Genomic DNA, 25,043 nt, shown 5'->3' with positions numbered 1-25,043 from the left:
CTACTCTTTGGGTTTCTGCCAGGTACTTGGGACCTGGTTTGGCCACTGTTGGAAACAGGATACTGGACTTGATGGACCTTTGGCAGTGGTCTCAAACTCCAACCCTTTCCAGGGCCACATTTTGGAGTTGACGGTACTTGGAGGGCCTCAGAAAAAAGAGTTAATGTTTTAGTAAAGAAATGACGATTTTGCATGGGGTAAAACTCTTTATAGTTTATAAATCTTTCCCTTTGGCTAAGTCTTAATAATAATATTGTCATTTATAGCTAAAGAGACATATGATCAAGAAACGGTTTTATTTTACTTTTGTGATTATGATAAACATACCGAGGGCCTCAAAATAGGACCTTGTGGGCCGCATGTGGCCCCCCCGGGCCGTGAGTTTGAGACCACTGAGTTAAGGGGAACAGTTACGGTAATCTGATGGCTGGGTTGGAGGGCAGAGGGGAGAACAGGACAATCAAGCCATTGTGACATCACTGATGAGGCTGGCTCTTATTGGTGGAATGAGGCATTATGACATCACAATCTCAGCTCTGCTTCCCAAAAGCAAACAGGATGTCATGGTTACAGTTAAGCCAGTGGTCTCCAACTCAAACCCTTTGCAGGGCCACATTTTGGATTTGTCGGTACTTAGAGGGCCTCAGAAAAAAATAGTTAATGTCTTATTAAAGAAATGACAATTTTGCATGGGGTAAAACTCTTTATAGTTTATAAATCTTTCCTTTTGGTTAAGTCTTAATAATAATATTGTCATTTCTAGCTAAAGAGACATATATGATCAAGAAACTGATTTATTTTAGTTTTGTGATTATGATAAACATACCGAGGGCCTCAAAATAGTACCGGGCGGGCCGCATGTGGCCCCCGGGCCATGAGTTTGAGACCACCGACCAGAATCTACTAACAGTCCCGTCATTGAAGATAATTGGTCACAAGACGCCAAGGCATTTTCTTTGTTGCCGCCCCACAACTTCAGAAAGCTCTACCGATTCACATAAGAGAGGAACAAAACCTGGACAGATTTAAAGGCTTCTTATTCAAGGACACCTTCAGATCATAACCTATCATCAGTGAAGCTCCTTCCTTTCCATTCTCCAGGTTCTCGTTGTTAGTGTCCCCCACAATGTATGGTTTGTGGGGTCACTTGAGAGGCGCCCTTACAAAAGCCAGGTCCCAGGTTCAGTTCCCTCACAGATGATTCACCAGGAGTAGAATCAAATAAGAAACACAGCCAGAGGTGGTTGCATAAAGAATATATTATAGAAATAGGCTTACAGAAAAGTAGTATTCATAAGCATTACAATTAATGAGAGAGCAACGCAGTTTCCCTGCCTTACAGAGTTCAGAGGAAAAGAGAGACATAGAAGCCTGAAGTTCCAGGGAAAGGCAGAGAGAGAGAGAAAAGGGGGACGGGGTGATGGTCCAAGCTTTGTGTTCCATAGATAAAGAGAAGGATAGACAGAGAAAGAGAGAGCTAGAGCTGCAGATGTGTTGCAGAAAGGAGTCTTTTATAGCTTGGAATCTTATTCTGTGTATAGAAACTATTGTATTTCCCAGTATCTTTCTGTTTAGAATTTGTAAACTGTTTGAAACAATGGTTAATTTAATTGATAAGGAGGGTGTGATACTTGCAGGCATGGTAGATGGGATTAGTCTCTGGCTTCTTTGTCCCATTCAAGCAGCCTCTCTTCTTGATAAACAATCCAGTCTGGCTGAATGATTAATATATGTGAATTCTGTGCAGGAGCACAGAATTCTGCATCCAGAGTCAGATTGATATAATTTCCCATAGGCCTTTGCTGACATAAGTAATGCCAACTAAGAATGCTGATTGCTAGCGATAGCTATGCTGACACCTTCCAATTTGGTTTTTCCATAAATGTCTTCTTTCCTTTAACGAATGTACTTCATTCCCCCCCTTCCTTTTTGGTTCAAGTCAGTCTGTTTATTGTCATGTCCTGTATGTATGTTTATTAGTTTTTAATTTATGACACCTGTTTTTATTTTGGTAACTCGCTTAGTAACTTATGATAAGCAATTGAATCGCATTTTAATAAAACTTGAAACTATTAGCAGTGAGTTCGAAGTGGCAGGGTTAGAGTCTTACTTTTTTTTTTTTTTTTTGTGAACTCGTGATTATTTTGAAAAGCAGAAAAATCTGTCTACCCATCTCTGTGTTTGGCAAGTTCAGTACATCTTTGCACGATCGTAAGACTTGTATACTGGATCAAACCAAAAGGTTCATCAGACCCAGTGCCCTATTTCCAACGCTGGCCAATCTAGTTACAGGATTCCGAAACGGACCTAGATTCCATGCTGCTTACACCCAAGAGCAAGCAGTGGATTTCCCTAGAAACTTGCCTGAAACTTTATTAAACCCACTATGCCGGTGGCCTCCAACTTTTTTTTCATGTAAAGGGCCACAGTGTGAACACGAGGAAGCTCTGAGGGCCACCAAAAGATTTTAAGCTTACAAATACTAATTTTGTAAACCTATGATGAGAGCAAAGAGCCAAATTTCAGCAAATAATAATAAATTGTTAATGATTATAACAGGGGTTGCCATTCAGAATATAACTAGAAATTGGAAAGATTATACAAGACTTAACTATACCTTTTGGTGGAATTCTATATGTTATGTGTATAAAATGGAACGAGTTCTTGCTATACAAAAAGGAAATTATAATAAGTTTAAAAAAATTTTGGGGCCATTGATTGAATATTCGAATGATTAGACACCTTTTTATAGAAAGAATAATATGATATGGGATTGGGAGGGTATAATGTGTAAGATTCAAATAAAATGTTAATATGTGTGGAAGGGAAGGGGGAGGGGGGATAATATAAGATTTAATATTGTATGAATTATACAAGTGAATTGTATGAATATTGAATGTTTATTGTATACTTGTTATGAGATATAAAAATGAATAAAGAATTGGAAATTTTGTAAACCTGACCTGCTTGGTCATACTGGGCATTAAACATAAAAATGAATACTAAAATTGATTCTACAATACTTAAAAAGGATATATTTTTAAAAACTCACTTTATTTTGGATTGTCAACAGTATCAAATTCCATCAATAAGACACTTGATAACACACTTAAGAGATTGTCTGCAGTTACGATATCAAGTGGGCAAGATAGATATTTACAGCATTTGAAGAGCATTTCTGTCGCAATGCATTTGAGGGCCGCAATGGAAGACTTTGGGGGGGTGCATGTGACCTTGGGGCCACATGGAGATCACTGCACAATGCTAACTGCTTTTACCACATCCCTTAGCAGCAAATTCCAGAGCGTAATTAGGCATTGAGCGATAAACATTTTCTCCATTTTATATTCAATCCTTGGGAGCCAACGTAGATCTCGCACGAATAAACCATTTCACCTACGCAGGCGACATAGCCAGCACCCTCACCACTGTCAAAATGTGGGTCCCCGTCATAGAAAACTGGACCTCAACCCACCGCCTCAAACTAAATAAGAACAAAACCAAATTCCTTTGGCTAGGACCCGCAACTGGCCCACGCTACACTCCAAGGATTAAAAAAGAGTGTGTGGCACAGTGGTTGAAGCTACAGCCTCAGCACCCTGAGGTTGTGGGTTCAAACCCCCGCTGCTCCTTGTGACCCTGGGCAAGTCACTTAATCCCCCCATTGCCCCACTGGGACAGATAAGGTAAATGCTTGAGTACCTGAATAAATTCATGTAAACCCTTCTGAGCTCCCCTGGGAGAACAATAGAGAAAACTAAATAATGTGAAAAGTTACTGTCTCTGGTAACCAGAGCTGAGGTTGTGACATCATAATGCCTCATTTCACCAATAAGAGCCAATTTAATCAGTGATGTCACAATGGCTGGATTGTCCTTTACTTGGCTCACTTTTGCTATATTTTGATTTCTAGAGTGGCGCAGTGGTTAAAGCTACAGCCTCAGCACCCTGAGGTTGTGGGTTCAAATCTACGCTGCTCCTTGTGACCCTGGGCAAAGTCACTTAATCCCCCCATTGCCCCAGGTACATTAGACAGATTGTGAGCCCCCCAGGACAGACAGGGAAAAAATGATTGAGTACCTGAATGTAAACCACTTAGGATATAAGTGGTATATAAATAATAAAAGAAATAAAAATTTCCATTAAAATTACAATCCTGAATCTTAGGAACTGAAATTGATAACCACCTATCCATGAAAAGCCAAGTCCAATCTTTCCTTGTAATGAAAAAGCTAAGATTCATCAGAAAATACTTTGAAATAGAGGCTTTCCAAATTTTAGTGAAATCCCTAATCCTATCTCGACTCTAAAGCATTGCTATCACGTCTACAACTAGTTCAAAATGCAGCAGTAAGACTCATATAAAATCGGAACACCTTCAACCCTACTATATGAACCTACATTGGCTGCTAATAACCACAAGGATCAATTTTAAACCAGGCATCACTGTCTTTAAGATCCTAAGAGCGATCTCCCCCGCCCGCCTAACAGTTACTGACCGCAGTGAACCACAGAGTGGCATGGGACCAGGCAGGAAGTGCAAAGGTTGTGCTCCTGCGTTGTGTGTTGCTCTTCTAAGACAAAGGCAGCCGTCCAGGAGACCGCGCTGGACCACCGCCACTAAAAAAAGGTAACGGGGGGTTGCGGGTGGCTTCGGGTAGCTTTGGGCTGTGGGCTTCCCAGCACCAGACGCACCTACGTGTAGAGGAGGAAAAACCCAGAAGAAAAAAATTCTGAACCAAATTTTTTTTCTTGGTTTTTCCTCCTCTACAGGTGGGTGTGTCTTATGGTCCGGTGCGTCTTATGGTCCAAAAAATACGGTAATCCGGCCTTGACTGAATAGATAAATATGGAATAGAGAACCTGATTAACATAACATACAAGGGCAAATCAAAAATTGAAGGCAGTTGTTAAATTACACGATAACCGGAACAGAGCTAGCAAAATGCAACATATGCACTTGTTCATTGCCTGTTGGATAGTTCGTCCAGGCACAGTGCTTCACTTGACCTTTAGTCATGTGATGGCCATGAGGTCAAAAACATGGACGCTCTATTGCAAAATTTCACCATCGGAGAACAACATGCAGTAAGAACATAAGAACATAAGCAGTGCCTCTGCCGGGTCAGACCATAGGTCCATCCTGCCCAGCAGTCCGCTCTCGCGGTGGCCCAAACAGGTCACGACCTGTCTGAATCACCAGAAGGGGCCCACTTGCCACCTTGGTTTCCCATTGAAGTCCTATCTTCCCATCGAAGTCCTAATCCTCCGGTCTTGCACATGCACGACCTGGTTGGGTTTCTATACTTATTACCTGGTTAGCTTTCTATACTTGTGTTACATCCCAGCACCTCTCTCGGTATCCCACGATCCCTTTATTCCTCAGGAATCCGTCCAATCCCTGTTTGAATCCCTGTACCGTACTCTGCCTGATCACTTCCTCCGGTAGCGCATTCCAAGTGTCCACGACCCTTTGGGTGAAAAAAAACTTCCTTGCTTTTGTTTTGAACCTATCTACCTTCAGTTTCTCCGAATGCCCCCTCGTACCTGTTGTCCCCTTCAGTCTGAAGAATCTGTCCCTATCCACCCTCTCTATGCCCCTCATGATCTTGAAAGTCTCTATCATATCTCCCCTGAGCCTCCTTTTTTTCTAGAGAGAAGAGCCCCAGCCTATCCAACCTCTCGGCGTATGGGCAGTGTTCCAGCCCTCTTACCAGTTTTGTTGCTCTCCTTTGGACTCTCTCAAGTACCGCCATGTCCTTCCTGAGGTAGGACGACCAATATTGAACGCAGTATTCCAGATGTGGACGCACCATCGCTCGATACAATGGCATGATGACTTCCCGCGTCCTGGTTGTTATGCCCCTCTTTATGATGCCCAGCATCCTGTTGGCTTTTTTCGAGGCTGCTGCGCACTGTGCAGATGGCTTCAGTGATGCATCCACCAGCACACCCAAGTCTCTTTCAAGTCTGCTGTCTCCCAACAATGCCCCCCCCAATTTGTAGTTGAACAACGGGTTCTTTTTCCCTATATGCATGACCTTGCATTTTTCCACGTTAAAGTGCATTTGCCATTTGTTTGCCCAGTCTTCCAGCTTGTCCAGGTCCCTTTGCAGGTCCTCACACTCCTCCCTGGACCTAACTCTGCCGCACAGTTTGGTATCGTCTGCAAATTTTATAACCTCGCACTTTGCCTCCTTTTCCAGGTCATTGATAAATATGTTGAAGAGTAACGGCCCCAGCACCGATCCCTGTGGCACACCGCTCGTGACACCCCGCCAGTCAGAATATTGTCCCTTCACTCCGACCCTCTGCAGTCTACCCGACAACCAGTGCTTGATCCATCTGTGCACATCCCCTCCCACCCCGTGGTTCCATAGCTTCCTAAGCAGCCTTTCATGTGGCACCTTGTCGAAAGCCTTTTGAAAATCGAGGTAAATGATGTCTATGGGTTCCCCATTGTCCACCTGACTGTTATTCCCTCAAAGAAGTACAGAAGGTTCGTTAGGCACGACCTTCCCTTACAGAATCCGTGCTGGCTTGTTCTCAGTAGACCATTTCTCTCGATGTGCTCGCAAATGCCGTCCTTGATCATAGCTTCCACCATCTTCCCTATAATTGAAGTCAGGCTCACCGGCCTGTTGTTCCCGGGGCCACCCCTCGATCCCTTCTTGAAGATAGGTGTGACATTCGCCAATTTCCAGTCCTCTGGTACCTCTCCAGTTTTCAAGGATAGGTTGCAAACATGCTGGATTGTGCCCGCTATTTCTTGTCTTAGTTCCTTCAGAACCATTGGGTGGATCCCGTCTGGGCCCGGTGATTTGCCGCATTTTAACCTGTCTATCTGTTTGAGGACATCCTCCTTACTTACCTCTATGTGCTCCAATTTTTCGGCCTGTTTCCCACTCATGAGCTCCTCTGAGTCCAGTATATTAGATGTGGCTTCTCTCGTGAAAACCGACGAGAAGAACATGTTCAACTTCTCAGCTACCTCTTTATCCTCCTTAATCACTCTCTTCCTATCCTCATCGTCCAACGGCCCCACCTCCTCTCTCGCTGGTCGCTTCCCCTTTACGTAACTGAAGAATGCCTTGAAGTTTTTCGCCTCCCTGGCCAGCCCCTCTTCGTATTCCCCTTTTGCTTTTCTAACCTCTCGGTGGCATTCCTTTTGGCATTTCCTGTGCGCCTGGTGATTTTCTTCCATTGGGTCCTTTTTCCATCTCCGGAAGGATACTTTTTTGTCATTTATTGCCCTCTTTACTTCAGTTGACATCCAAACCGGGTCCTTTGACCGCTTGTTCTTGCAGCCTTTCCCGAAACTGGGGACGTACATTCTTTGTGCTTCCTGCAGGGTGTCCCTGAATAGGGTCCAGGCGCTTCCTACAGTCTCCATCCTAAAGATGTTTCTGAGCTTCCTCCCCACCATTTCCCTCATAGCAACATAGTTCCCTTTCCTGAAGTTGAGCGCAGTTGTTGCAGTCCTCCTTACTATGGGTGTCCCCCTTTCTAATGTGAATCTGATCGCGTTGTGGTCACTGTTGCCTAGTGGTCCTCCCACTTCTACCCCTCTTGCAGGCCCCCCTAATCCGTTTAGGATGAGGTCAAGAGTAGCACCCCCTCGCGTCGGTTCCCTGACTAGTTGCTCCATGAAGCAGTCCCTCACAGCTTCTACAAATCCTGTTTCCCTAGTGCAGTTGGAGTGACCTGTACTCCAGTAGTACGCTTTCTTTGGGCAGAGGGAGTGAAACCTGTGGAAATTCTCTGTTGGATAGTGACTCAGTGTGGATAGAGCACCACGAAGCGATGAAAGGGTTATGAGTGGATAAAAAGGTTTAAAGTGGGGGAAAAAACAGGTGTAACCAACAAAGGTCGTTCTGGTCGCCCATCCGCATTGCGCTCACAAGAGCACATTCACAGGGCGGATGCCTTGATTAGAGAAGACCGACAGATAACGGTGTCTCAATTGGCTGCAAAATTTGGATATCAGCTATGGATCTGCATTCGCCATAACGCATGATGACTTGGGATACAGGACAGTCTGCGCACGATGGGTTCCCAAACAGCTGACTGGTCTGCACAAGCAACAGCGCGTGGAGGTTGCGACCCAGTTCCTGAGATGGTATGAAGAAGATCATAGTAGCATAGTAAATGACGGCAGATAAAAGGCCTGAACGGTCCATCCAGTTTGCCCATTAGTTATACCCATTAAAAATACCTGATTAAATTAACTTGTCTCTTCTTTGATAGACCCGAACCTGCCAGGAATGTGACGCTGAAACCGTGGATTGAAGACAAAGTTTTATTTTATTTTTCTTTCCAGCTTATGATTTATCTTTAATCTTATCTATTGTTTTGCCTTTTGTCTTTGTTTTGTTCTATTTCTATCATTTAAATTTCCCCCTTCTGCTTCTATTCCTTTCTCTCCTTTCTCTCCTCTCTTCTACCTTCCAAAGTATTTAGATCAATGCTGTCTTGTTAAAATGTTTATTTTATTTTTATTTTTCCTCTAACTCTACTTTTCACTTCTCTATTACCCTCCAGGTACTTTAGTTAGATTGTGAGCCTTCGGGACAGTAAGGGAATTTTTCAAGTACCTTTCTTATTTCTAATCTTAATGTATATTTTCTGTAAACCGCTTAGAACCTAACGGATGGAGCGGTATATAAGAAATAAATTACATTACATTACATTACAAATTACATTACATATTTCTGGGTCCGAGCATTCTGGAGAGAATTGTCGCCGGCGACGAGACATGGGTACATCACTGCGATCCGGAGAGCGAAACACAAAGCATGAGGAAATAAAGGAAGCCTGGTTTCGGGAGCAGCCCCAAAAAAACTTCTCTGCAGGAATGCCAAAAGCTAGTTGAACGATACAAGTGCGTCATTTTGCGTGGGGACTGTGTGGAAAATTGATATGTTCAATTGCTCACAGTTACTTCTATTACAGCTGTTAAAATATATTTTGCCTTTACTTTATGATTTACCCTCATAGCAAAACATAACATATTCCCATGTAATGCATTGTAACTTTATTGCACGTTCCCCAGTTTTTGTAATTTTTCAAAGAATAAACAACAAATTCTTCTCTTTTTTTATGTCTTTATTCATTTTAATAGCATACAAAATGTATACAAAAATACAACTATTGGCACCAAATAACATCATAAGAACATAAGAAGTTGCCTCCGCTGAGGCAGACCAGAGGTCCATCTCGCCTAGCGGTCTGCTCCCACGGCGGCCCATCAGGCCTATTGCCTGAGCAGTGGTCCCTGACTATTTCTATAACCGACCTCTACTCCTATCTGTACCCCTCAATCCCTTTGTCCTCTAGGAACCTATCCAAACCTTCTTTGAAGCCCTGTAACGTGCTCCTGCCTACCACAGCCTCCGGAAGCGCGTTCCATGTATCCACCACCCTCTGGGTGAAAAAGAACTTCCTAGCGTTTGTTCTAAACCTGTCCCCTTTCAATTTCTCCAAGTGCCCCCTTGTACTTGTGCTTCCCCATAATCTGAAAAATCTGTCCCTGTCCACTTTTTCTATGCCCTTCAGGATCTTGAAGGTTTCTATCATGTCTCCTCTAAGTCTCCGCTTCTCCAGGGAGAACAGCCCCCAACTTTTTTAGTCTGTCACTTATTATTACCTCATCTTTTACATTTATATCAATCACAACTGATTCGGGGTTGTATTTCAGGTACTATGGCAGAATCGTTAACTATTGTTTTGCCAAAGCCAAAGAAAGATCCCATGTTGGTTTCAAACTACAGGCCTATTCCTTTAATCAATGTAGATGAAAAACTCCTGGCTAAGTTATTGGCTTTAAGACTAGCCAAGGCTCTCCCTTATATGATTGGAATCCATCAAACGGGTTTTGTTGCTCAAATAATACCAGATTGGCCTTTCCTATGCTAAATTTAACAAAAAAGATGGACGATCCGGCCTTCTCTGTTTCTTTGGACGCAGAGAAGGCCTTTGACTGTGTGGAAAGGGCTTTCATGTATCAAGCAATGGATTGGTTTGGTTTAGGGTCCGGGTTTATTCAAATGATTCAAACCTTGTATAGTTCCCCTTTTGCCAGATTATATATTAATGATATTTTCTCAGAGCGTTTCTGTCTGCAGAGGGGAGTTAGATATTGTTCTGGAACCCTTGTTGGCTATACAGCAGGCAAAGGAGATACAGGGGATTCCGTATGCCGGTCGGGAATATAAGATCTCTGCTTATGCAGACGTTGTCTTGCTTCATTTGAAGAATCCTGAAAAAACAACTAATTCCTAATTATCCATTCTATTCTTATATCTCCACTCAGTCGTTTCTTCTCTAAGTTGAAGAGACATAACATCATTAGCCTTTCTTCATAAAGGGGGCATTTTATCCCATTCCATCATTTCAGTTGCCCTTCTCTGTACCTTTTTTTTAATTCTACTATGTAAAATGGAGAGCCATGCTTAGGGTTTCCAGATTTTCCGTTTGGAAAATCCGGACCCCCCTAGGCCCGCCCAGTTCCATCCATCCCTGCCTCGTTTCGCTACACCCCCAATCCCGCCCCCAATTCCACCCTAGCCCCACCCCCGCTGCCTGCCCGGTTTTAGAAAGCCGTCCGGACCCCCGGGCATGTCCTCCAAAGGAAATCCAGATGTCTGGTAACCCTACCCATGCATTCCATCCCTTATTGTGATTTAATACCCCTCCCCCCCCACACACACACACATAATGCAATAAGAGCTGTATTTAATCATCGAGGTTAAAGTATCACTTGTCAAAGTGTTTAGTACGTATCAAATCTACGGCAGACGTGACCCATTGCTGTGACACGCAGCCTAATCCATTTATCAAGAGGCTTCATTTAATGTGGATTATTGAATACTTAGGCAGATATTTTAGGCTCTGCTTAAGGATCTGGCCGAGGGCACGGAATCATTTTCATGGCAATATTCCAAATGGGGAAGGCTAACCTCGGAGAAGCAATATTAATTCTTTCAGAGCGCAGGCGTCCGAGATCATTAATCACAGCTCTAAATGGACGCAGTTCCCACATGCAAAACTGGTGGACAAATTTAATCGCAGATGCTGTGCTGTGTCTGAGCAGCAAGGGAAGAAATCTGTTCATGATAGCATAAAGTTAAAACAACCTTTTCTTCACAGCCCCAAGGCATGAAAAGAAAGTGTTGTTTACGAGGTCTCTCCCCCCTTCCCCCCCTCCCCCCTCCCCCCCCCCCCCCCATGCAGACTGCTGAGTAGGCTAAAATGCAAGTTGGATTAGCTGAAAGGCAGGTGGAATTCTTTTATTGGCTTTCAGCCTGTGTATTCCACATTCCACTCGTATTCACATGCACAGTATGGACACCTGGGGGTCCTAGGATGGTATTTTTCTATTCTACGGTGAGGCAAATAAAAAGTATCCCCTTAGCGTTTTTTGCCATTTTCTCAGCAACTGCTTTGAATTTCAACGAGAACTTTTACTTATTTAGATATCATACTTAACGAATTACTATTAAACGACATTCAATTATCTTAAGCTCTGTCGATGTTATTGGCTGTGAAGGAATAGAACAGAACGCTGCCACTCCCCCTGCTGGACACTTCCTCACAGAGGCCAGGATTCTCAAAAACCCGCGTGAAAAAGCGATGGTCTGCTGACGCAGCCGTTTTGATACTGAATCTAAAAACCCGAGACATTCTTAAAAAATCGCGTATACAAATAAGATCGGCGGACAGCAGCGAAGATTTCCTACATTTTTTGCATGTGCCATGCGCAAAAAAAAAAACTCCGTAAAAAAACCCCCAAAACAAAACACTCTCCCGCTGGCAGCAGGAGAGACTTTTATCAATCGCACATAAAACATGCCTTTCTCTCCCCCCCAAAAAAACTACCATAATTCAGGTAAATCTTGTAATTTGTTTTTAATGTAAAATTTATCAAGAACCACAGCCAGAAACACACAAGACAAGTGTATCATACAAGTGCTCAAGAAGTAACGTTGGCTTTTTAACAAGCTCACATAAAACATGCCTTTCTCTCCCAAAAACTCAAAAGAAGCGTGATTTTACTATCCTCCACTTTAAAATATATTAGATACACATTTTTTTTTCCATTAGCCACAGTCAAAACACAAGTGCTGGCATTGTAATGGCACCTCTGGACTAGTTGCTGATTTTTGTCGCCAAAAGCCGATGCCACTCTTTGAAAATGCCTTGGCGATTTTTAAGAATCCACCACAAGGCTCATTTCAATGTTAAAGAGCCCATTTGCATGCCATTGTCAGAGACTGTTATAAACCTTGCTGAAGACAGAGATAATCCATTTTGATAATCCGCCTCTAAAATGCATGCAGGCTAAACCGCTGGAAAACAGTTTAGCGACGACGTGAAAGTTTTCAGAATCTTGCCCAGAGTCAGAAGATATGGCACTTCGCCTGGTGGACACTTTCTCACAGAGTCAGAGCAACACTAAGGAAGATATGGCACTCCTCCTGCTGGACACTTCCTGAAAGAGTCGGAACAACTTTAGGAAATATGAGTAGAAAATGACCAGGGTTATCAAACGTCTGGATTTCGCAGGACATGTCCTCCTTTTCGAGGACATGTCCGGGGGTCCAGATGGCTTTTCAAAGCCCAGCACTTTGGCTGGGTTTTGAAAAGCTTCCCGTCAAAATCGCTGAGTCCTACCTTGATGTATATATTTTTTGAAGCTGTATTATTCTGCCTATGCTATTTGATTTATGCACTCTCAGTAAACTTCTCTAGTTTGGAGCAAAACCTGGACTGGATTCATATTTTGAGTGGATTGAGATACATAAGAGAAGGCATGCTAGACTTGGCTTGGCCCGGCCCAGCCCACAGCATATCTGCAACAAATAAACATGAGTTAGATTTGTTATGCCATCCTCCACTGGATGCAAATTTATCTCATGCATATTTATTCTGGATATCCTGAAAACCTGACTGGGGATCCCAGGACAGGTTTGGAAAGCCATTGCCTAAAGCAGGCGGGGGCAGTCATGGTCCTCAAAGGCCATTCAGGTTTTCAAGATTTCCACAATGAATATGCATGAGCTATATTTTGCATACAATGCAAATAGTACATGCAAATCAATCTCATGCATATTCATTGCAGAAATCTTGAACGCCTTACCAGATTGTAACCCTCAAGAACCACGGTTGCCCACCCCTGTCCTAAGGCCTAGATCTTCCAGCATCTTCTGGTCCTATCACAATCTGTTCCCAAATGCTGCAGACGAAGCATTAATTGCTGCAGCCTGTGAAGGTGGACCCTGTCCTTTATCTCTGACTGGGCAGTGCCTGCCAACAGAAAAAAGTGGCTATAAATAATGCTGACTGGATGGAGTTGGTCCAGAGGAAGGCTACTAAAATGGTGTGTGGTCTTCGTCATAAGGGGACAGTCTTAAAGATCTCAATCTGTATACTTTGGAGGAAAGGCGGGAGAGGGGAGATATGAAAGAAACATTTAAATGCCTATGTGACAAATGCACGAGTGAAGTCTCTTTCATTTGAAAGGAAGTTCTAGAATGATAGGGATAGGATGAAGTTAAGAGGTGATAAGCTCAGGATCTAAGGAAATCCTTTATTACAGAAAGGGTGGTAGATGCGTGGTACAGTCTCCCAGAAGAGGTGGTGGAGACAGAGACTGCGTCTGAATTCAAGAGGGCCTGGGATAGGCACGTGGGATCTCTTAGAGAGAGGAAGAGATAACGGTTACTGTGGATGGGCAGACTGGATGGGCCATTTGGCCTTTATCTGCCATCATGCTACACTGTTTCTCTAACCAAAAAGCTCTATGACATCACAATGCAGGTGTAAAGAGCCTTAGCCTATAGGAAGAGGAGATGCAAATGTTAAGAGACTTAGCCAATAGGGAGAGGAAGTCAGACTGGATGGGCCATTTGGCCTTTATCTGCCATCATGTTTCTATGTCTTCTTACCTCCTGACATCATATCTGTACACTGCAGAAGACAGAACTATTATTCAAAGAAGAGATGAGGATACGGGACTGAGCGTGGGGTGGGGGAAGAAGGAGCCAGCAGATGTTCAGCACCTGGAGCAGCCGGAACTGGAGCTGTTAATTAAGATGTGTTTCTGAATTAAATATGCTAGTGTTTAATTATCTAGTCTGTTCAGCAATCTCGGCTGAGATTTTGGTGCTGCAAGCAGTGAATTGTAAGGTCTTCGGGAATTGTGAATCCCACTTTATCCCTTGCTTATACTATATCTTGTGTAATCACATGGCTTAGATCAGGTGTAGGGAACTCCGGTCCTCGAGAGCCATATTCCAGTCGGGTTTTCAGGATTTCCCCAATGAATATACATGAGACCTATTTGCATGCACTGCTTTCAATGCATATTCATTGGGGAAATCCTGAAAACCCGACTGGAATACGGCTCTCGAGGACCGGAGTTCCCTACCCCTGGCTTAGACGGACCAATGTTTGATTTTTGGTAGGTGTTCCAGGTTTACAGCATATCAGGGGTAGGGAACTCCGATCCTCGAGAGTCGTATTCCAGTCGGGTTTTCAGGATTTCCCCAATGAATATGCATTGAAAGCAGTGCATGCACATAGATCTCATGCATATTCATTGGGGAAATCCTGAAAACCCGACTGGATTCGGCCCTCAAGGAGGGACTTTGAGATCCCTGGTATACAATATTTAAATATAAACGTCCCTATATACCAGTCAGTGGACACATTAGGTTCTGTTCTACAGAGCCCGTCAATTTCGAGTCAAGATGCTTCCTTACATCCCCTTGCGGATTGCCGAACGGAGAGGAATAACCAGACTCCACTCCTGTTTAATTATCGGCTCCAATTTCTGGCATTAATTGTCATCTTTAACTCATAAACCGCTTTTAATTTAACCTAAATCGAATGGGAGCTGTGCAGACATTGAAGGATTACTTTCAGCCTCCGAGGCAAAAAGGAACCCCTGCAGTTACACTTCAGTGCTTTGAAGAAAGGATTTTCAGATTTTTTTTTTCTTCATTAACCATTCCCTAGCAAAGCCTCCTATTACTGCAGTGGGTAAGATTTGAGAGTCAATCCTTTCTCTGATTTCATTTTTAATTCTTCCAGTAGCGACTCAAAATGCAAAGAGATTTGCCGTAGGTTTAAGTGCTGCTGCGTCGAGGTTGGGTCTCTGTACTGCTGAATGACACGGGGACAAATTTTTCCCCGTCCCCTTGGGAACTCATTTTCCTGTCCCTGCCCCATTCCTGCACTCTCTGTCCTCATCTGCACAAGCCTCAAACACTTAAAATCATAAGTGTTCAAGGCTTCTGTGGTTAAGGCGGAGCTTACAGGAATGGGGCAGGTACAGGAACAGTGAGAAAACTCACTGGGACGGGGACAAATCTAGAAATCAAAATGTAGTAAAAGGGAGCCAAGTCTAGGACAATCGAGCCATTGCGACATCACTGATGAGGCTGGCTCTTATTGGTGGAATGAGGCATTATGATGTCACAATACCAGCTCTGGTTATCAGAGGCTGAATCTTTTCACACTATTTATTTATTCAATTTTCTATACTGTTCTCCCTGTCTGTCCTGGTGGGCTCACAATCTATCTAATGTATCTGGGGCAATGGGGGGATTAAGTGACTTGCCCTGGGTCACAAGGAGCAGCGTGGGTTTGAACCCATTACCTCAGGGGGCTGAGGCTGTAGCTTTAACCACTGCACCACTCTAGAAATCAAAATGTAGCCAAAGTGAGCTAAGTATAGGACAATCCAGCCATTGTGACATCACTGATGAGGTTGGCTCTTATTGGTGGAATGAGGCATTGTGACATCACAGTCTCAGCTCTGGTTACCAGAGACAGAAGCTTTATTCAATTTTCTCTACTGTTCTCCCAGGGGAGCTCAGAAGGGTTTACATGAATTTATTCAGGTACTCAAGCATTTTTCCCTGTCTGTCCCGGGGGGCTCACAATCTATCTAATGTTCCTGGGGCAATGGGGGGATTAAGTGACTTGCCCAGGGTCGCAAGTAGCCGTGTGGGTTTGAACCCATAACCTCAGCGTGCTGAGGCTGTAGCTTTAACCACTGCACCACTCTAGAAATCAAAATGTAGCCAAAGTGAGCTAAGTATAGGACAATCCAGCCATTGTGACATCACTGATGAGGTTGGCTCTTATTGGTGGAATGAGGCATTGTGACATCACAGTCTCAGCTCTGGTTACCAGAGACAGAAGCTTTATTCAATTTTCTCTACTGTTCTCCCAGGGGAGCTCAGAAGGGTTTACATGAATTTATTCAGGTACTCAAGCATTTTTCCATGTCTGTCCCGGGGGGCTCACAATCTATCTAATGTTCCTGGGGCAATGGGGGGATTAAGTGACTTGCCCAGGGTCGCAAGTAGCCGTGTGGGTTTGAACCCATAACCTCAGCGTGCTGAGGCTGTAGCTTTAACCACTGTGCCACTTTCTTTACCAAACTGTTCGCCCATATAAATATCATACTACCATTTCTACAAGAAAGCAACTACAAATAGTTGAGTCTTTAACTTTTTTTTTTTTTTTTAACACTAGCCTTATCCGCGCACATCCTTATGTGTCCCAAAAGGGCATTGCACAATTTCAACCTTGCAAAATAAATTATGGAAATAAAATTAGGACCTAGGGCAGTGCTGGTGCAGGGCTTAAAGTTATTTGGTTCATAGACAACCCCGCGAAAGACAAAGGCGCGCGCCAACAACTGAGCGCAAGACGGAGGCGCGCGCCGAAGAAAATTACAGTTTTTAGGGGCTCCGACGGGGGGGGTTTTGTTGGGGAGCCCCCCCAGTTTACTTAATAGAGATCGCGCCGGCGTTGTGGGGGGCTTGGGGGGTTGTAACCCCCCTTCATTATACTGTAAACTTAACTTTTTCCCTAAAAACAGGGAAAAAGTGAAGTTTTCAGTAAAATGTGGGGGATTACAACCCCCCACACCCCCCCACAATGCCCCCACAACGCGGCGCGATCTCTATTAAGTAAAGTGTGTGTGGGGGGGGGTGTTCCGTAAAAACAGTAATTTTTTTAGTCGGAGCCGTAAAAACAGTCATTTTCAGCGGCGCGCGCCTCCGCTCAATTGTCTGCGCGTGCCTTTGTCCCGGCGCGCTTTTGACCTGACACCAAGTTATTTAGAAAGATCGGTGATACCTAGCTGTTATGCATACAACCCATGTGTGCAGCTGTGAATGCAGAAATGCCAGGGCTAAGTTTATACAGATAAATCGTCTGTTAAAAGTTATGCGAGCGTGTTTAGTATTCACATGTCATAACATAATACTTTATTTGTAGATCGCACAGTGCCTTTCGGTTCTAGGCAGTTAGAGAAGGAATACAGGAAAGACAGAAATGAACAATGACAGGATAGAAACATAGAAACATAGAAATAGACGGCAGATAAGGGCCCACGGCCCATCTAGTCTGCCCACCTTAATGTCCCTCCCCTACCTTTGCCCTGTGAAGAGATCCCATGTGCCGATCCCATTTGGCCTTAAAATCAGGCACGCTGCTGGCCTCAATCACCTGTAGTGGAAGACTATTCCAGCGATCAACCACCCTTTCAGTGAAAAAGAATTTCCTGGTGTCACCTCGTAGTTTCCCGCCCCTGATTTTCCACAGATGCCCTCTTGTTGTCGTGGGACCCTTGAAAAAGAAGATATCTTCCTCCGCCTCGATGCGACCCGTGAGATACTTGAACGTCTCGATCATGTCCCCCCTCTCTCTGCGCTCCTCGAGCGAGTATAGCTGCAATTTGTCAAGCCGTTTTTCGTAAACATTCAATGCGTATCGTAGCTCCACTACAAAAAGTTTTAATGAGAAACCGGAGCAAGAAGAGATCTTTGGTCACAGCGAGTTTCAAAAGCAGATTTTTCAGTCGGTATTCCTGACACCTTGCCTGGAGCAGCGGCCTCTGCGGTAGAAATGCATCCGTTTCATAAGCCTTACAGCACTGAGCTGAGCGGACACGGAGAAGGGCTGATTGCTGGAGCCACTTTTGTACAATTTGGGGGATATTATCCACTAACGGGAATAAAAATAAAATGGCTTTAATAACAACATAAGAACATAAGAATTGCCGCTGCTGAGTCAGACCAGTGATCCATCATGCCTAGCGGCCCGCACACGCGGCGGCCCTCTGGTCTAAGACCAGCACCCTAACTGAGACTAGCCCTACCAGCGCACGTTCTTGTTCAGCAGAAACTTGTCTAACTTTGTCTTGAATCCCTGGAGGGTGTTTTCTCCTATGACAGACTTCGGAAGAGCATTCCAGTTTTCTACCACTCTCTGGGTGAAGAAGAACTTCCTTACGTTTGTACGGAATCTATCCTTTTTCAACTTTAGAGAGTGCCCTCTCGTTCTCCCTACCTTGGAGAGGGTGAACAACCTGTCTTTATCTACTTTGATTTGAATCCCTGGAGGGTGTTTCCCCTATGACAGACTTTGGAAGAGCTTTCTACCACTCTCTGGGTGAAGAAGAACTTCCTTACATTTGTACGGAATCTATCCCCTTTCAACTTTAGAGAGTGTAATAATGTAAATACACAGCAGAAAGATAGCTGAGGCTAATTGTGCTTTGGGGGGGGAGAAGGAAATTTACTCACCAATCTGCTGATTTCGACCACAGACTACAAAACCTTCAAAAAAGAAACAAAAATCCCACTCTTCAAAAAATACATAAAACCAATATAACACAACCAGATCTGTCCCAGGCTTCACCTGCAATACAATCTACTCCTTAGCAAATTAGAAAATATTCAAACTATTCCTTATATATTTCTTAATATCATGACAATTCTTATGTAATCCGCCTTGAACCGCAAGGTAATGGCGGAATAGAAATCACTAATGTAATGTAATGTAATAATAAATGAGGAATGCACTTATAGTAGACCATTGACTCGGAGCTATGTTCTAGGTCTTCGGTTTTCTGTTATTTACAGACTAATGGTTAAGCCCGTTACAATAACGGGTGCTAGAGTATATGTCTGTATGTCTGTTTTTTGTTTTTTATTTGTCTCTCTCTCTCTCTCCCTGGACGCTGTCTGTCTGTCATTCTTTGTGTCTGTGTCTCTCCCTGGTCCCCTGTCTGTGCGTCTTTCTTTCTGTCTGTCTCCCTGGCCCCCCTGCTTGCCAAAGCAGCCTCCTTTCCCTCTCCCCCTGTTGTGCAATGCCTGCCTGCTTCGTGGCCCCCCTTCTGTTCCTCCCCCCTCCCTGATTGCTGTCTGCCCCCAGCACACCCCTCCCCCCAAAGCAGCCCCCTTTCGCTCTCCCTCTGGCCCCCTGTTGTGCCATGCCTGCCTGCTCCGTGGCCCTCTTCTGTTCCCCCCATGATTTCTGTCGGCCCCCCAGCACAACCATCCCCCCAAAGCAGCCCCCTTTCCCTCTCCCCCTGTTGTGCAATGCCTGCCTGCTTCGTGGCCCCCCTTCTGTTCCTCCCCCCTCCCTGATTGCTGTCTGCCCCCAGCACACCCCTCCCCCCAAAGCAGCCCCCTTTCGCTCTCCCTCTGGCTCCCTGTTGTGCCATGCCTGCCTGCTCCGTGGCCCTCTTCTGTTCCCCCCATGATTTCTGTCGGCCCCCAGCACAACCATCCCCCCAAAGCAGCCCCCTTTCCCTCTCCCCCTGTTGTGCAATGGCTGCATGCCTGCTTCGTGCACTCAGCACAACCCTCCCACCAAAACAGCTCCCTTTTCTGCCTGCTCCATAGCCCTACTTTTTTGGCTTCCCCTCCCCATTCTTACCTTCCTCCATGCATCCATGTTTCCTGCCGCCGCTGCCGCTCCTATTCCTGTTCAAAGCGGCCTGCTTAGGTTCATGGGCGGCTGTTTTGAACCTCGCAAGGCCGCTCTCCATATGGTAGCATGTTCCTTCTGACGCAGCCTGCGAGGTTCGCTACAGCCAGCCGCGAACCTCATCAGGCCGCTTCAAACAGGAGCGGCAGCAGTTGGTGCGGGAGGGGGGAGTCGTCAACGCTGCTGCGGCGCAAGGGGATCGGGGCCATGCTGCCAGCAGGACAGCTCTCAGCCCTCTCCCTTCTCCTCTCGCGCGCTGCGGAGGCGATCGTTGGCTGGCTGCGGTCCCGGCTTGGAGAGGGCAGGGGGTGCTAGCGGCCGGCAGCAGTGGAGAGCAGGGAAGAGCGCATATGCCACTTGTCTTGCCTCGCGTGAGGCCAGACCGTAAGCTGCGGATGTGCACTTCCTATGTGTGCTACAGCTCATGGAAAACGGATGCACGCATAGGAAGTGCGCATGCGCGGCTTACCGTTTTATTATATTATAAGATTCTGCGCTTGGCTTTTAGTTGAGCCAGGAGGTTATCCTCTATTAGGAAACACTGCTGGTAGCAGAGCCTTGCTAAGGTATGGGGTTCTGGGCCTCGAGGGGGGGACGATGTACTCTATGGATTTTTCCTTAAGAAGAAAAGATCAGCGACCTTGGAAAGCATTCAGGACAATTGGTCTTTGGGAGCCGAAAAATCAATGACCTTGGAAAGCACTCTGGACAATTGGTCCTTGAGAGCTGAAAGATCGATGACCTTGGAAAATACTCTGGACAATTGGTCCTTGAGAGCCGAAAGATCGATGACCTTGGAAAATACTCTGGATAATTGGTCCTTGGGAGCCAAAAGATTGATGACCTTGGAAAATACTCTGGACAATTGGTCCTTGGTAGCTGAAAGATCAACGACCTTGGAAAGCACTCTGGACAATTGGTCTTTGGGAGCCGAAAGATCAGTGACCTTGGAAAGCACTAAGGATAATTGGTCTTTGGGAGCTGAAAGATCAACGACCTTGGAAAGCACTCTGGACAATTGGTCTTTGGGAGCCGAAAGATCAGTGGCCTTGGAAAGCACTAAGGATAATTGGTCCATGCGAGCCGAAGGATCAATGACCTTGGAAAGCACTCAAGACAATTGGTCCTTGGGAGCAGTTCAGAGTAAAGACTTGGGAGCCCTAGGTCTAGCAGCAGAGGAGACCCTTGGGAGTGGACTTACAGTATATCAGCCCTTGGAAACTAACTCAGGGCAAGGCAGAAAGCTTCCCAAGTACGCTGGCACCAGGAACAGAACAGCAACTCATGGGTTGTAGTCTGGCACTAGGAGTCCATCAGAAATGACTACCCAGGTTGCATATTCAGAGCTTGGCAGCAGGGCAAGCCGAGCCTATTTGACCTAGCGGGACACTGAACAGCTACCAATCCAGAATGATCCAGAAGGAGGGGGAGACTTGGGGACTTGGTGGGGGAAACATAGAAGAAAGGAGTTATAAGAACTTAGAAGTCATAAGAACTCAGTGTAGAGTGACAGGAAGGAACCAGGACTTGCTTCATAGGCAAAAAGGACTTATTTACATGAGTTATTTGACCATCCCTTATACCCCAGGGTTTATATTAAAATCCATACAAAAATATAAAACATAAAAATTCTGTTGTGATAAAAATGTCTGATTGCCTCTCAAGACGAATATTGTTTGGAATTTGGTTCCAAAGACTTGGCGCTAAACAGAAACGAAAGCCTTATGTCGTGTGCACTCCCATCTTGTTCTAATTACTGCTGGTAAAATCAGTCGGTTATCTTGTAAATAATAATAACTTTATTCTTGTATACCGCCCATTCATAAAAGTTCACAAAGAAGAACTGTACAATCAGTGAAATACACTTCCCCCTCTGTATTTGCAAATTCTGTATCTACGGATTCACTTATTCGTGGTTTTAAACCCAACAAACCATTTTAATTTTTCGGGCTATTTTAAGCCCTGAAAGCCCCCCCTTAAGCCTTACCTGGTGGCCTAGCAGGTTTTCAGGGCAGGAGCGATCTTCCCACGTTCCCGCCCCGTGCAGGTTGCTCACAGGAAATGGCTCGAGAGACTACGGGAGCTCAAGACAGCCATTTCCTGTGAGCGATCTGCACAGGGCAGGAGCGTGGGAAGATCGCTCCTGCCTGGAAACCCGCTAGACCACCAGGTGAGGCTTAAGGGGGGCTTTCAGGGCTTAAAATAGCCAGGGGAAGGGATAGAACTGGCCCGAATATTATTTGCGGGCTGGCTCTGCCCCAAACCCCCGTGAATACGGAGGGGGAAGTGTATACATCAGTTCAGAAAAAACATAATAAAAATTTAGTTAAGAACGAAGTTATGAAACAAACTTATGATACAAATGTGTTTTTAAAAACATTATAAGAATACATTTAGAATCCTCTTTTTTGCATCAATTACTCTGAAAGTTCAATGTTGCTGTTATCTCGTCTTTGTATTTTTTTTCCCTCTTTGTATTTTGCAAAATTTCAAAAAATTTTCATGGAAAAAAAAAAAGAAAGATCACGGGGCTTAATAAAGGGGCCAGTTTTACAAAGCCGCGCAGCAACAGCCCTGAGGTCCTTTAAGGGCTCCTTTTATCAAGTCTCGCTAACGGGGTTAGCACGCGCGACTTTTAATCACGTGCTGGCCAAAAAATTACCGCCGCTATTATGCGCGTAAAAACCGCTACCGCGGCTGAATAAAAGGAGCCCTAAATCTCTATGGGCTTCGGGGCCGTTACCGCGTGCCTTTATAAACAGGCCCTAAGAGTTCATGTTTCCTAATTGAAAGGCAAATGTCTTATTTAATTAGGAAATATGAACTCTTGGATAAGCCCCTTGATCTTTCAAATGTATTCTTATAATGTTTTTAGAAAGTTTTTAAAAACACATTTGTTTCATAAGTTTGTTTCATAACTTTGTTCTTAACTAAATTTTTATTATGTTTTTTCTGAACTGATGTATACACTTCCCCCTCCGTATTCACGTGGGTTTGGGACAGAGCCGGCCAGCAAATAATATTCGGGCCGGTTCTGCCCCTAACCCCCGTTTCCTCCGGCTATTTTAAGCCCTGAAAGCCCCCCCCCTTAAGCCTTACCTAGTGGTCTAGCGAGTTTTCAGGCAGGAGCGATCTTCCCACGCTCCTGCCCCGTGCAGATCGCTCACAGGAAATGGCTGCCTTGAGCTCCCGTAGTCTCTCGAGCCATTTCCTGTGAGCGACCTGCACGGGGCAGGAGCGTGGGAAGATCGCTCCTGCCCCAAAAACCCGCTAGACCACCAGGTAAGGCTTAAGGGGGGGCTTACAGGGCTTAAAATAGCCCGAAAAATTAAAATGGTTTCTTGGGTTTAAAACCACGAATAAGTGAATTCGTAGATACAGAATTTGCAAATACAGAGGGGGAAGTATATTTCACTGATTGTACAGTTCTTCTTCTTTGTGAACTTTTATGGATGGGCGGTATACAAGAATAAAGTTATTATTATTTACAAGATAACCGACTGATTTTACCAGCACTAAATAGAACAAGATGGGAGTGCACACGACATAAGACTTTTGTTTCTGTTTAGCACCAAGTCTTTGGAACCAAATTCCAAACGATATTCGTCTTGAAAGGCAATCAGACATTTTTATCACAACAGGCAAGAGGGAGGATCTTCGGGCACCGGCACTGGCGCGTTGGTGCTGATGCCGGTGCCAGGTCGGGGTAAGGGATTGTGTTTGGGTGGGTGGGGGATGCCAGATTGCGGGGGTGGAGGTGCGTGACGCGAGTGGGGGGGTGGGGACGATGCCGGTTCTCAGGGGGGGGGGTGTGGAGCAGCGCCGATGGCCTCGGGGGTGGGAGGTAAGGTGGAGCAGCACCAGTGGGCTGGGGGGGAGGGGAGAGGAACGAATCAAGCGAGTTTCCCTTACTTCCTATGGGGAAACTCGCTTTGATATACGAGCAATTTGGATTACGAGCATGCTTCTGGAACGAATTATGCTCGTAAATCAAGGTTCCACTGTATATCCAAAATAAAACATGTAAATTAACAGAAGGGAAACTTTAACAGTAATGAGATCAACTTTTCTGCCGTGTCACTGCCGACAGCTTCATCTCATTCCGAGAACTCCACAGATGTGTTGAAAAAAGCAACAAGTTTTTAGATTTTGTCAGAACTCGTTCATCATTTTCTAGCTGCAGAAAAGAAGGCAATTTATTTCACAACCTTGTGGCCATGCTAGAAATGACACTTACATGTGTTCTTGAGAATCTGAAACATTCCCCTGATGGAGCCACCAAGAGCCTATCAGTCTGTGAGTGTAAAGTAGAATATTTCATCCCAGGGTGATGCAGTGCAGTCCGTTCTTGTTATTCGCGCGTTCCCGATGGGTGATTTTGCAGATCCGCAGTTGCATCCATTGTGACCGACATTCCTCATTCGCGCTGCTGTGTTCGTCTATTCGCAGACTTGAAAAAAAACAGCTTTCTTTGCTTCCGCTTTCACCTCACAGTCTGTCGTTTTGTCAACTTTCATCCAGGGTGAGGGATTTCATTTAGGGGAAGATAGTGGGTAGGGGATGGAATTAAGGGGGGTGTAGATAAGATTGAATTAATTCATATGGAAATTAAATTTGAAAGAATGATTTAAATTTGTATGAAATATTATTGTAATTCTTATTGTAATGAATGTATTTTTGTATTATCCTATTGTACTGATTATTTGATTCTTTCAATAAAAATTGTTATATAAAAATTGTTATTGGTATATAAGAAATAAATTATTAATATTAATGTGATGAATTTTAATTTAATGACTATTTTATTGTAGTATAATATTGTATATTTACTGATTTCTTCAATAAAAATGTTATATATTAATATTTTGTACTATCTCCTAGAATTAAGATAAGCAATCAATCAAATTATTATTAAACATGAATGGCCTGCAGTAGGTGGCATTTTCTTGGGCGCCTACCAATTTAGAAGCTGTTTATAGAATCAGGCCCTATACGAGGAGCTGCTGAAAAGTTCTCGCTTAGTCATTCCATATTTTTCCGACGGAATGAGAAAAGTGGAAAATCACTGGACTAAGCGCATAGTCCTCGATGGAGACAGCCCCAACTTTGTCGGTTGGGCTGAGAACTTTTCGCATTACCAAGAACGGTGAGCCTATACACCAGGGGTAGGGAACTCCGGTCCTCGAGAGCCGTATTCCAGTCGGGTTTTCAGGATTTCCCCAATGAATATACATTGAAAGCAGTGCATG

The 25,043-nt window shown here is 44.6% G+C and overlaps 1 protein-coding gene across 1 annotated transcript in view; it reads left to right on the top strand.

Moving 5' to 3' along the window:
- Positions 1–25,043, top strand: part of GRPR (gastrin releasing peptide receptor) — an 84,653-nt gene that overhangs the window by 44,267 nt on the left and 15,343 nt on the right. The window lies entirely within an intron of this gene.

This window comes from Geotrypetes seraphini, chromosome 6 (genome assembly GCF_902459505.1).
Source record: "Geotrypetes seraphini chromosome 6, aGeoSer1.1, whole genome shotgun sequence".
Taxonomy (NCBI): Eukaryota; Metazoa; Chordata; class Amphibia; order Gymnophiona; family Dermophiidae; genus Geotrypetes; species Geotrypetes seraphini.
The sequence above is the reverse complement of the archived record's forward strand: the minus strand, read 5'-3'. Positions and strand labels throughout refer to the sequence as shown.